Below are 13,069 nucleotides of genomic sequence, written 5' to 3'. Positions count from 1 at the left end.
CTTAAAGTTAAAAATTAAATTAAGTACAAAACATAATAAGTTTTAAATGCATTTAAAATGGTGTTAATTGCTAGTAAAAAACTGTTCACGCCTAAATAAATTTATGTGTATATTATAAAATTATTTATTTATGTTTATACTCGACTCGTTCTTATTTTGTTAGAGTTTTTGAATCCCTTCCAAAATTTCAAACTTTTATACCAAAAACAGTTTTTATTACAAAATTGTTATTTTTGCAATAAAAAATAATATTTTATCCAAAATCTCAGTGCATTTCGTCTATATCAATCACTGTTTCTGACTGTAAATCTTTAATAACCCACATTTCATTATAAAAATTTATATAAATGTGTAAATTAAAGAAAAAAAACAATTGGTGTTTGGTCGGAGCAGGGATTGAACCCACGACCCTTTGCATGTACGGCAGACATGCTAACCACTGCTCCACGTTGCCAACACATGTGTGTTTCTGTTAAATAATGTTATGTTTGCATGGGCTCGTGGGCGCTGCAAACTATGCTATATAAATGTAACTTATAACGATAATTGTCTACTGGTGACTATAACAGCTACGTAGCTCAGTGGTAGTGTGTTGGCTTACAAACTGTATGGTCCTCGGTTCGATTCTCCGTCCAGGCGAAAGGTAAAATTTAAAAAAATTGTAAAATTGAATAATTTCTTCAACATTATTTGTATTACAGAAAAAGGTGCCAAGAACTAAAAAATTTCGTGGAAGTGAAAATTATGTTAGGGAATGAGCACAATCTTCCTTGGGGAAAATTCTTCTAAGCATATAATATTTTTGGGCTCAAAATGCTTCCAAACATATAATATGTTCACATTAAACAAACATATTAATGTTTCGGCAGTATCCAATAATATATATGCTTCCTGCAAAATATGTTTGGAACATATGTTAGAGAGGCGATTTTTTTTGAGGGTGTATATGGTTAAAATGGTCATGATTTGGCGCCAATGATTTTCTTCTTTACTTTTAGTTCATTTTTTCTTCTATGATATGATGTAATTTCGTGAACTGCAGTTAAAAAGTACAACAGGGCATTAAAATTTCCTGGTTTTAACAACGCTTTGTGGAAATCTCAAAATGTGGAGTAAAATTTAGTTCAATTTTCGTGCGTTCATTCTTCCTATAAAACAGTTCACTTTTTTTCGGTGTTAAAACAACACTAATTGTTAAGTTCAACAAAACATCAATAATATACTATAAAAATGCGAAATGTTCATTTATAACCACAGTAAGAAAATAATAGAAGTTACATGATATTCTATAATTTGTTGTGGGTTTTCCATTATTAGTCGTTCACTTTATTTACAACGGCTAAATTTCTTGCTAAAATATCAGATCCAGTACCCACTTTTGTATTCACACATTTTAAAAATTTTGAATTCATTTTCGTCACTTTTAGGGGTGCGAAGCAAATTGGGTTGGGAAGCTCTGCCATAGACAGATACTCATAAACATGTCTTGGACAAACTCTTAGGAATTAATTTCATTTTGGGCACCCGAATCGCAACAGAAATAAAAAAAGTTTTGAAATACTTTTAAAAATAGGTTTTTCTGATAATTCTATTCCACTAAATGTATAGATCCAATAAGATTTGATGAATGGAAATAAATAAATTATGAGTATTTAAAAATTGTGACCAACTGGAGTGCCGGTGCCAGTCCTGTGATAGGTCAGTCAGTGGCAATTTGCATCAATTTCCCGTAGGGAATATACATTAATTAAAAAAACAGTTATATTGCAGTTAGTGATTTTCAAGATACCGACTATAATAATTCTTAAATTCTAATATTAAAGAAAATACGAAGATATACATAGGCCACAAAGCTAAATCACAAATTATTTCAGAAAGCATCCCTGGAACTGGTATTACTACAGTTAAAACTAATATTTTAAAATTTTACCCTATAATTGTGGTCAAATTTTATCATGAATTGGCATATATAACAAAAAATTCAATAATACAAAATTCTTAAATCCGCATTACTTAACAACCAATAATGTTATGAATTATTTTGATATCGAAAATCATTTTAAAGATATAATCAAAAGGCCCGATGATTTTATAAACGCTTAAAAATTAATTTTAAAGAGCATTTGTGTTCCAATTTGTATGAATTCGCAAAATATATTTTAACTTTACCTCATAGTAGTATTTTTATACCCTCCACCATAGGATGGAGGTATATTAACTTTGTCATTCCGTTTGTAACACATCGAAATATTGCTCTAAGACCCCATAAAGTATATATATTATGGGTCGTGGTGAAATTCTGAGTCGATCTGCGCATGACCGTCCGACCGTCTTTTGAAATCACGCTAACTTCCGAACGAAACAAGCTATCGACTTGAAACTTGGCACAAGTAGTTGTTATTGATGTAGGTCGGATGGTATTCCAAATGGGCCATATCGGTCCACTTTAACATATAGCCCCCATATAAACGGACCCCCAAATTTGGCTTTCCGATCCTCTAAGAGAAGCAAATTTCATCCGATCCGGCTGAAATTTGGTACATGGTGTTGGTATATGGTCTCTAACAACCATGCAAAAATTGGTCCACATCGGTCAATAATTATATATAGCTCCCACATAAACCCATCCCTCTATTTGGCTTGCCCAGCCTCTAAGAGAAGCAAATTTCATCCGATCCGGCTTAAATTTGGTACATGGTGTTGGTATATGGTTTCTAACAACCATGCAAAAATTGGTCCACATCGGTCAATAATTATATATAGCCCCCATATAAACCTATCCCCAGATTTGGCTTGCGGAGCCTCTAAGAGAAGCAAATTTCATCCGATCCGGCTGAAATTTGGTACATGGTGTTAGTATATGGTCTCTAACAACCATGCCTAAATAGGTCCATATCGGTCTATAGTTATATAGCCCTCAGATAAATAGATCCCCAATCACACAAAAATTGGTCTATATCAAGTTCATAATTGTATATAGCCCACATATAAGCGACCCCCATATTTCAATTCTGGCTCTCTACGTACCGTGCAAAAGTCCATATCGATTCGTAATTATTTGTAGACTTACCTATACATACCTTTTTTGTCTAATATATACCACGTATGGACTAACTCACAATTTAGAAAACGATGTTAAGAAGTTTTAAGATACCACAACCCAATTAATTCGATTGTGGATGACAGCCTTTCGTAGAAGTTTCTACGCAATCCATGGTGGAGGGTACATAAGATTCGGCCTGACCGAACTTACGGCCGTATATACTTGTTTTTTATAAGCTAATAAAAAGAATGTGCCACTTTTTGCGCCACTTTTCAAAAAAAAATGTGTCACTTTTTTCGACGTTTGCCACTTTTTTAAAATTCCCAACGGTAACGCTGGACTCCATACTGACTAACGTATAATTTAGAAGACAATATTAAGGCATAAAACTATAGCTTTCCACCTGTAAATATTACCACATTCCAAGTAATTAGATTATGGATAACAGTCTTTAGTGGAACGCAATCCATTTTGTTTATGACTTTTATAAAATCGTGGAAATTTATTTTCAAACACAGTCGCTTGTTCACTTAATCAATTACAGGAAGATCCGCTTTTTTACCGCAAAATTCTCTTCCGTGATGTGGCCCATTTTTGGTTGAATTGATAGGTCAACAAGCAAAATTCGATGTAAATGTGGCCCGAAATTATATTTAAATGTTAAATGACAAAAACTTCTCAAGCAAATAAACATATTTTTTTGTCCTTTCATAGTTTAGCATGTTTTTTTTTTAATTTCAAATCAGCAAACTCTTAGAAAATCACCCTTTAGTATTGACCATCCTCTCCTATTGTTTATACAGATAATTTCTTATGTCATTTAGCATTTTCTTGAAAGTTTTCTGCGGCAACACTGTTCATATGAATCAAAGACAATTTCGAACAAGAGACTGTTTTGCCGTTGTATAATTGAAGCACTAGATGTCACTGCAAATATAAAAACTCACTACATCGAATAATGGAATTTCATATTTGTGATAAATTATGAAATCAATTGAAAAAATTTAGCCATTAAAAGGACAACAAATACTTGTGTTGTATTTTCATTTCACATTGTTCATTTCTTGATTAATTTTAACTAGATGTCACTGCATATATAAAAAGTCACTATATCAAATAATAGAATTTCATATTTGTGATTAATTATGAAATCAATTGAAAAAATTTAGCCATGAGGACAACCAAAAATACTCGCGTTGTATTTTCATTTGACATTGTTCATTTTTTGATTAATTTGTTGATGTATTAAACCTTTGCGAGTTATACATTTCGATGTAGTTCTTTATTCCTGAGTTGACGTCTTTCCTATTAATGACACGAGATCACTCCAGATAATGCGTTTCGAGCACGGTTGCCACTCGTGCCAAAATTAATCTACCAAAATTTTAAGAAAATGTTACCACAATCTACCAAATTAAAAAAAAAAACTATATTTTGAAGTTTTTGTTCAAATATTTATAGTTAGTATGGGAAAAATATTTTTTTCGAATGAACGAATGATCCCACCTATTAGGGACAATTTTTTGGTGTTTAAATATACCTTAAATTGTAAATGTGTAGAATAAACAGAATATGGTCATTCGTTGCCAAGACAGGAATATACGGCGGATGACCCATCATAAGTGCTCAAAAATGCTGTTGTTTGAGCCGATGTGTGAGAGCTCTCGTTGCCTCGCGCGCGATTATTTTGTTGGATTTGGCTCATCTTGAACGTCAATTAAAAAATTAATTGATCCAATTTAAAAATTTATTGATACTATTAACTTTTGTTTCAATTAAAAAAATTGTTGAATACATTAAATTTTTAATTGAATATTTTTTAAAACTCTTAGTTGACGTTGTAGAATCGATACGTAACAATCTTCACAAAAATTAAGTCTCTATTTTGGTACTGTTAGATCATTCGAAAGCTTTTGACACTGTCCACTATCCGACTTTGTATTATAAACTCATCCACTTGTTTTCATTCTCTGAATCTACTGTACGATTAATGTCTAGCTACTTGGAAGACAGAAAGCAACTGACCGTTTCTGGTAACAATGCATCGTCACAGATGACAACAAAATGGGGCGTTCCTCAGGGGTCCATACTTGGATCCTTGCTATATACGATGTACTCGAATGATTTACCGAACCAGCTAGAACATAAGAATGTATGCTGATGATGTCCAGTTATATACATCTACCACTACTGATGCAATCGATAGGTGCGTAATGAATGTTAACAATGATCTCAACAAGATCCTGGATTGGGCGAATGGAAATGGCCTAGCTCTGAACCCCAATAAATCGAAGGCAATTTTGATTCATAAGAAATCCACAAGTCTGGGCAATGTTAACATATTTCTGGGTAACTGCCAAATAGAACTTGTGAAGAATCTTGGAGTAACTTTTAATGAGAATTTGACTTGGTCTGATCATATTAATGCTAACTGTGGTAAAATATACGGTATGTTGCGTAATCTTTGGTATACTCAAGCGTTTACACCTTTTCGTATAAGACTGCTGTTGGCCAAATCCTATGTCCTCCCTACTTTTTTGTATTGTTGTGAAATTTTCTATGGATGTAACACCACCGACTTAAAAAGACTAATAACCACGTTCAACAATATTGCCCGCTATGTCTTCGGATTGAAACGTTACGATAGTGTGACACTTTTTGCGAACAAAATTTTTGGTATCCCGTTTGACAAATACGTTCAACTCAGAACTGTTATTCCTCCAAAAAATTATACACACAAAGGAACCATCATACCTCTACGAACGATTAACATTCTCTAGATCCAACCGTGGTAACAATTTGATACAGACTCGACAGTCAGTTATCTGAGCGGCAGTTTTATATATATGCGACTCGTCTCTGGAATCAGTTACCCAATCAACTTCAACGTATATACAACACAGCGCAGTTCAAGACGAAGCTAACAAAATATCTAATTCAGGGCGATTAAATAACAAACAAAAATATTAATATTAATATCTACTTCATAACCATATTATATGTAATTCCTATTCATAATTATTATTATTATACTTCTTAAAATATCTTTCTACTTATTATATTTATTATAGCATTATTGATTCCAATACTCATTATAAGATATATATCTTGTGTATTAGGAACCCAAAATAAATGAAAAATGAAATGAAATAAACTCAATTAAGACTTTAAATTGAAAAATTTTCGTGAAATTTTTTTGGTGTATGCTGGTCCTATTAACGCCTAAGTATGTTGCAATCTTACGATAGGTCACATGACGATCTTGCAATATCTCTTGGCGCACAGCCTCAATGGTTTCCGGAACAACCCAGCAAAAACTAAGTAACCACAATTCATTACAATTTGCATTACCAAAAGTAAAACTCTCATTACACATTGCGATGAGTTATAATGGCTAACTTATAATGACAATAGTAAATACTACTCAGTAACTTGTGATGACTATTCTCAAAATGTAATGCAGTTGACAGGTTGGCTGATAAGTCCCCGGTCTGACACATAGATGGCGTTGCTAGTATTAAATGCATATTATTTTTATATAGTACCAACCTTCAAACGATTCGTGTCAAAATTTGACGTCTGTAAGCAAAATAGTTTGTGAGATAGAGCGTCTTTTGTGAAGCAACTTTTGTTATTGTGAAAAAATGGAATTTCGTGTTTTGATAAAATACTGTTTTCTGAAGGGGAAAAATAAGGTGGAAGCAAAAACTTGGCTTGAGTTTCCGGACTCTGCCCCGGAGAAATCAACAATAATTGATTGGTATGCAAAATTCAAGCGTGGTGAAATGAGCACGGAGGACGGTGAACGCAGTGGACGCCCGAAAGAGGTGGTTACCGACGAAAACAAAAAAAAACAAGATCCACAAAATGATTTTGAATGACCGTAAAATGAAGTTGATCGAGATAGCAGAGGCCTTAAAGATATCAAAGGAACGTGTTGGTCATATCATTCATCAATATTTGGATATGCGGAAGCTCTGTGCAAAATGGGAGCTCACATTTGACCAAAAACAACAATGTGTTCATGATTCTGAGCGGTGTTTGCAGCTGTCAACTCGTAATACACCCGAGTTTTTCCGTCGACATGTGACAATGGATGAAACATGGCTCCATCACTACTCTCCTGAGTCCAATCGACAGTCGGCTGAGTGGACAGCGACCGGTGAACCGTCTCCGAAGCGTGGAAAGACTCAAAAGTCCGCTGGCAAAGTAATGGCCTCTGTTTTTTGGGATGCGCATGGAATAATTTTTATCGATTATCTTGAGAAGGGAAAAACCATCAACAGACTATTATGTTATAGGGCGTTATTAGAGCGTTTGAAGGTCGAAATCGCGGCAAAACTTTCCCATATGAAGAAAAAAAAAGTGTTGTTCCACCAAGACAACGCACAGACAAGTCATTGAGAACGATGGCAAAAATTCATGAATTGGGCTTCGAATTGCTTCCCCACCCACCGTATTCTCCAGATCTGGCCCAAGCGACTTTTTCTTGTTCTCAGACCTCAAAAGGATGCTCGCAGGGAAAAAATTTGGCTGCAATGAAGAGGTGATCACCGAAACTGAGGCCTATTTTGAGGCAAAATCGAAGGAATCTACCAAAATGGTACCAAAAAATTGGAAGCTCGTTATAATCGTTGTATCGCTCTTGAAGGGAACTACATTGAATAATAAAAACGAATTTTGACAAAAAAATGTGTTTTTCTTTGTTAGACCGGGGACTTATCAGCCAACCTGTTAAAAATATTCTTTCATAAATTAATATCTTAATAATGCTGCAAAAAAATTGAATAATTTATACCATTTTATTTATTCTTACTCTTTTTTTAAACTATTTGAAAAAAAAAGAAAACAAAAAATACACATTAAAATATAAAAAAAAAATTAAGTAAAAAACTTCCTGTGTAGTTAAGCAAAATAATTAACTTCTTTGTGAGGACAGTTTTAGAAGTGCTTTAAAAGTAATGCCTTTAGAACAACTCACAATTTTTAGCTGGGAAAAGTGTGGAACTACTTTTAGTTGCTTTATTAGGGCTATCCAGAACATCGTTGCACTGGTGTTCTATCCAGAACATCTCATCACTGAAATTCGCGCCGATGTTGCCAGATTGTAGTTGGATAAAGTGACGCTTCTTCGATTCACAATAGCAATTTATTGTGACTATTTTACCGAAAAACATGAAATTCAAAGTGATACAGTGTCATAAATAATCGCAGCAGTAAATATTTATTACTAATTGAAGCATTGCATACATTAAAAATGCAAGATTTCACTTCTTTTCTGTGATTGTTTTTAAACAGCTGATGACAGTGCCCAATAAACACAGGATGAGCGTTTTTCAAATGCAACACCTTTTCAGTTTGAGGGTAAATATCATTTTCAACATAAATTCAACTTGACTTGAAACAGCTCATCTTCAATACATCTTCAAATTGTTTGCGAATTACAACCAATTTGGCAAAATGTTGACGAAAACTTTGAAAATGTGTTGAAGATAATTGGAGAAAACTTTGACAAAACACTACCCTGAAATGCAACGAAAAAACCACATGGTTTTCAATACTACTTTGGACAACAAAGTTCGTGGAAGAAATACAAAATGTGGAAATTTTTTAATAATCAATTGAAATTGCTTATAATAATTGGTAAGTAAAACTAAAACACGAAATGAAAACTTTAAGGAAGTCACTAAACTCAAATCTCTTTGCAGACAACTAAAATATTTGGATGCCGATTCTTGGACACATTAAGAGGCTGGCCGATGAAAAATGATAGTGGCTTATCGAAAGAGAAAGTTTCCATAAATCAAAGTGCAACCAAAAAAACTTGGTATTTATGCTTTTCCATATCAACAACTACTGGATGATAATTCACATCACATCGATAGTTTAATTTACATCGCATCATCGGTTTAATTGTTATTTTGTGAATTGAAATTGCTAGAAATTTATTCCAATTATCTGGTCATCAAGTTCTTGAAAATTGCCAGTATTTTAATAACAACAATTTTGTAACACCAACGTTCTTGAGGAAATCACGAAGTACGTGGTCAGTTGGAAGAAATACACATTGGTAAGTCAAAATAAAAAGTGAAATGAAAACATAATGGAAATCACAAAACTCGATTGTTTTGCAGAAAACTAAAATCATTGGATGGTATATTCTTGGAAGATGTTGGCCGATGAAAAACCTATGAAGGGAACAACAAAGAAAAGTTTTCAGAAAACTTACAAAGTTCAACCAATTAAAACAAAGTGCAACAATTCCTATATCAAGAACTTCTGGATGAAAATGTGCATTACATCAATTTACATCCCGTCATCAGTTTGATATTTTGTGATTTCCTCTTGCTGGAATCTATTCTAACACACAAGCCAGCAAGTTCCTCGATAGTAATTATTTCAAATTGCCAGCATATTAATTAATAGTTATTTGACACCAACATTATGGAGGAAATGGAATTATACATGTAAAAATGTTTAAGATATTTAAAGTTGTATTCATAGTTTTATTTATTAATACGTTTAATAAGATAATTACATTTTGATTGGTATTATATTATTATTTTTATATATTATTAATGTTATTTTTAAGATTATTATATTTGTTAACGAAAAAAATAATAAAATTTACATTTTGTAATTTAGTATTGACTTTCAGTTAGAACTAGGATTGACTTTCATACAAATTGTGGTTTGAAAGTATTCGCAACAATGAGGATTACAATTGAGAAATTATTGCTATTGTGTTGAATTTTACTGTTGAGGGTAATGTCTGTTTTTTGTTGAGATCGCGATTTTCTCAACAATTTCTCAACTTGAATATTACCCTAATCCTTTGAAAAAATGTTTGAAAAATTATTGAATTTTAGTATTTTTCAAACGTTTGTGTTTATTGGGTGTTGCATATTTTTGGAGATGTCCTGGATAAACGAGTACTCCCAATAAACACAAACGTTTGAAAAATACTAAAATTCAATAATTTTTCAAACATTTTTTCAAAGGATTAGGGTAATATTCAAGTTGAGAAATTGTTGAGAAAATCGCGTTCTCAACAAAAAACAGACATTACCCTCAACAGTAAAATTCAACACAATAGCAATAATTTCTCAATTGTAATCCTCAAATTGAAATGCATCGCTACTCAATAATTTCTCAAACAGTTTTCAATGTGAGAAAAATAAAAAACTAGCATTGTTGCGAATACTTTCAAACCACAATTTGTATGAAAGTCAATCCTAGTTCTAACTGAAAGTCAATACTAAATTACAAAATGTAAATTTTATTATTTTTTTCGTTAACAAATATAATAATCTTAAAAATAACATTAATAATATATAAAAATAATAATATAATACCAATCAAAATGTAATTATCTTATTAAACGTATTAATAAATAAAACTATGAATACAACTTTAAATATCTTAAACATTTTTACATGTATAATTCCATTTCCTCCATAATGTTGGTGTCAAATAACTATTAATTAATATGCTGGCTATTTGAAATAATTACTATCGAGGAACTTGCTGGCTTGTGTGTTAGAATAGATTCCAGCAAGAGGAAATCACAAAATATCAAACTGATGACGGGATGTAAATTGATGTAATGCACATTTTCATCCAGAAGTTCTTGATATAGGAATTGTTGCACTTTGTTTTAATTGGTTGAACTTTGTAAGTTTTCTGAAAACTTTTCTTTGTTGTTCCCTTCATAGGTTTTTCATCGGCCAACATCTTCCAAGAATATACCATCCAATGATTTTAGTTTTCTGCAAAACAATCGAGTTTTGTGATTTCCATTATGTTTTCATTTCACTTTTTATTTTGACTTACCAATGTGTATTTCTTCCAACTGACCACGTACTTCGTGATTTCCTCAAGAACGTTGGTGTTACAAAATTGTTGTTATTAAAATACTGGCAATTTTCAAGAACTTGATGACCAGATAATTGGAATAAATTTCTAGCAATTTCAATTCACAAAATAACAATTAAACCGATGATGCGATGTAAATTAAACTATCGATGTGATGTGAATTATCATCCAGTAGTTGTTGATATGGAAAAGCATAAATACCAAGTTTTTTTGGTTGCACTTTGATTTATGGAAACTTTCTCTTTCGATAAGCCACTATCATTTTTCATCGGCCAGCCTCTTAATGTGTCCAAGAATCGGCATCCAAATATTTTAGTTGTCTGCAAAGAGATTTGAGTTTAGTGACTTCCTTAAAGTTTTCATTTCGTGTTTTAGTTTTACTTACCAATTATTATAAGCAATTTCAATTGATTATTAAAAAATTTCCACATTTTGTATTTCTTCCACGAACTTTGTTGTCCAAAGTAGTATTGAAAACCATGTGGTTTTTTCGTTGCATTTCAGGGTAGTGTTTTGTCAAAGTTTTCTCCTATTATCTTCAACACATTTTCAAAGTTTTCGTCAACATTTTGCCAAATTGGTTGTAATTCGCAAACAATTTGAAGATGTATTGAAGATGAGCTGTTTCAAGTCAAGTTGAATTTATGTTGAAAATGATATTTACCCTCAAACTGAAAAGGTGTTGCATTTGAAAAACGCTCATCCTGTGTTTATTGGGCTCTGTTTTATTTTAGTCCTTAACGGCTTAGCATATCCAGTGCTAAAAGAAAACAGCCCTATTATAAATTAATGTGTGTATGCAATTATACATAATTTTCAACACCAAACTAAGTAGTTATTTTTCAAACTACGAATTATGAGCTTTACAGACTGTTTGTTATTCCGGACGACAGTGCTCGTGTCGAACATATCCCATACATTGTGCACATTATAAGTTAAGTCCGAAGTAATAATCGATACTGCTGCATGTTTATGGGATCGATAACACATTTACCGATTATTTAGTCATCGCCGACAAGTCGTATCGATTCGACACACTGTAAGATTCTTTACAAACACCGACATTCCGTCCGGAATAACTGATAGTCTGTAAAGCGCATTACTGATTACATATTTATACACTACATATTTCATGGCCGAAGGAAACAGGTTGGCTGATAAGTCCCCGGTCTGACACGTAGATGGCGTTGCTAGTATTAAATGCATATTATTTTTATATAGTACAAACCTTCAAATGATTCGTGTCAAAATTTGACGTCTGTAAGTCAATTAGTTTGTGAGATAGAGCGTCTTTTGTGAAGCAACTTTTGTTATTGTGAAAAAATGAAAAAAAGGAATTTCGTGTTTTGATAAAATACTATTTTCTGAAGGGAAAAATACGGTGGAAGCAAAAACTTGGCTTGATAATGAGTTTCCGGACTCTGCCCCAGGGAAATCAACAATAATTGATTGGTATGCAAAATTCATATGCGGAAGCTCTGTGCAAAATGGGTGCCGCGCGAGCTCACATTTGACCAAAAACAACAACGTATTAATGATTCTGAGCGGTGTTTGCAGCTGTCAACTCGTAATACACCCGAGTTTTTCCGTCAATATGTGACAATGGATGAAACATGGCTCCATCACTACTCTCCTGAGTCCAATCGACAGTCGGCTGAGTGACTCAAAAGTCCGCTGGCAAAGTAATGGATTATCTTGAGAAAGGAAAAACAATCAACAGTGACTATTATATGGCGTTATTGGAGCGTTTGAAGGTCGGAATCGCGGCAAAACGGCCCCATATGTAGAAGAAAAAAGTGTTGTTCCACCGAGACAACGCACCGTGCCACAAGTCATTGAGAACGATGGCAAAAATTCATGAATTGGGTTTCGAATTGCTTCCCCACCCACCGTATTCTCCAGATCTGGCATGCGTATGTAAATGTAATCCGGAGCAATGCCAAGTAATAAGTGGTTATTTCTAGGTATACCTTCAAAATTACCAGGTAATGAGAGTTTTTGCTGGGAACTGATTTTGGACAACCTTCACGCAGTTCCTGAACTACGTCCTCGGTTAAATTCGCCATACCATCGATAAATACTGGTCCATTACGGAGCTTCATCGCCAAAAATTGAATTAAGTTCGTCGATGCACTGTTATTGAGTAAATCC

General features: G+C 33.2%; 1 long non-coding RNA gene across 1 annotated transcript; it reads left to right on the top strand.

Annotated features, from left to right (window-relative positions):
- Window positions 1-8,378: 8,378 nt before the first annotated feature.
- Window positions 8,379-9,626, top strand: LOC142240449 (uncharacterized). Its single transcript, XR_012723280.1, has 3 exons — window positions 8,379-8,686; window positions 8,752-9,113; window positions 9,178-9,626. It is a non-coding gene; the product is annotated as an uncharacterized LOC142240449 (long non-coding RNA).
- The last annotated feature ends 3,443 nt before the right edge of the window (window positions 9,627-13,069 follow it).

This window comes from Haematobia irritans, chromosome 5, assembly GCF_050003625.1.
Source record: "Haematobia irritans isolate KBUSLIRL chromosome 5, ASM5000362v1, whole genome shotgun sequence".
In the NCBI taxonomy this organism is placed as follows: domain Eukaryota; kingdom Metazoa; phylum Arthropoda; class Insecta; order Diptera; family Muscidae; genus Haematobia; species Haematobia irritans.
Note: the sequence above shows the minus strand (reverse complement) of the source record. Positions and strands in the feature narration are given on the sequence as shown.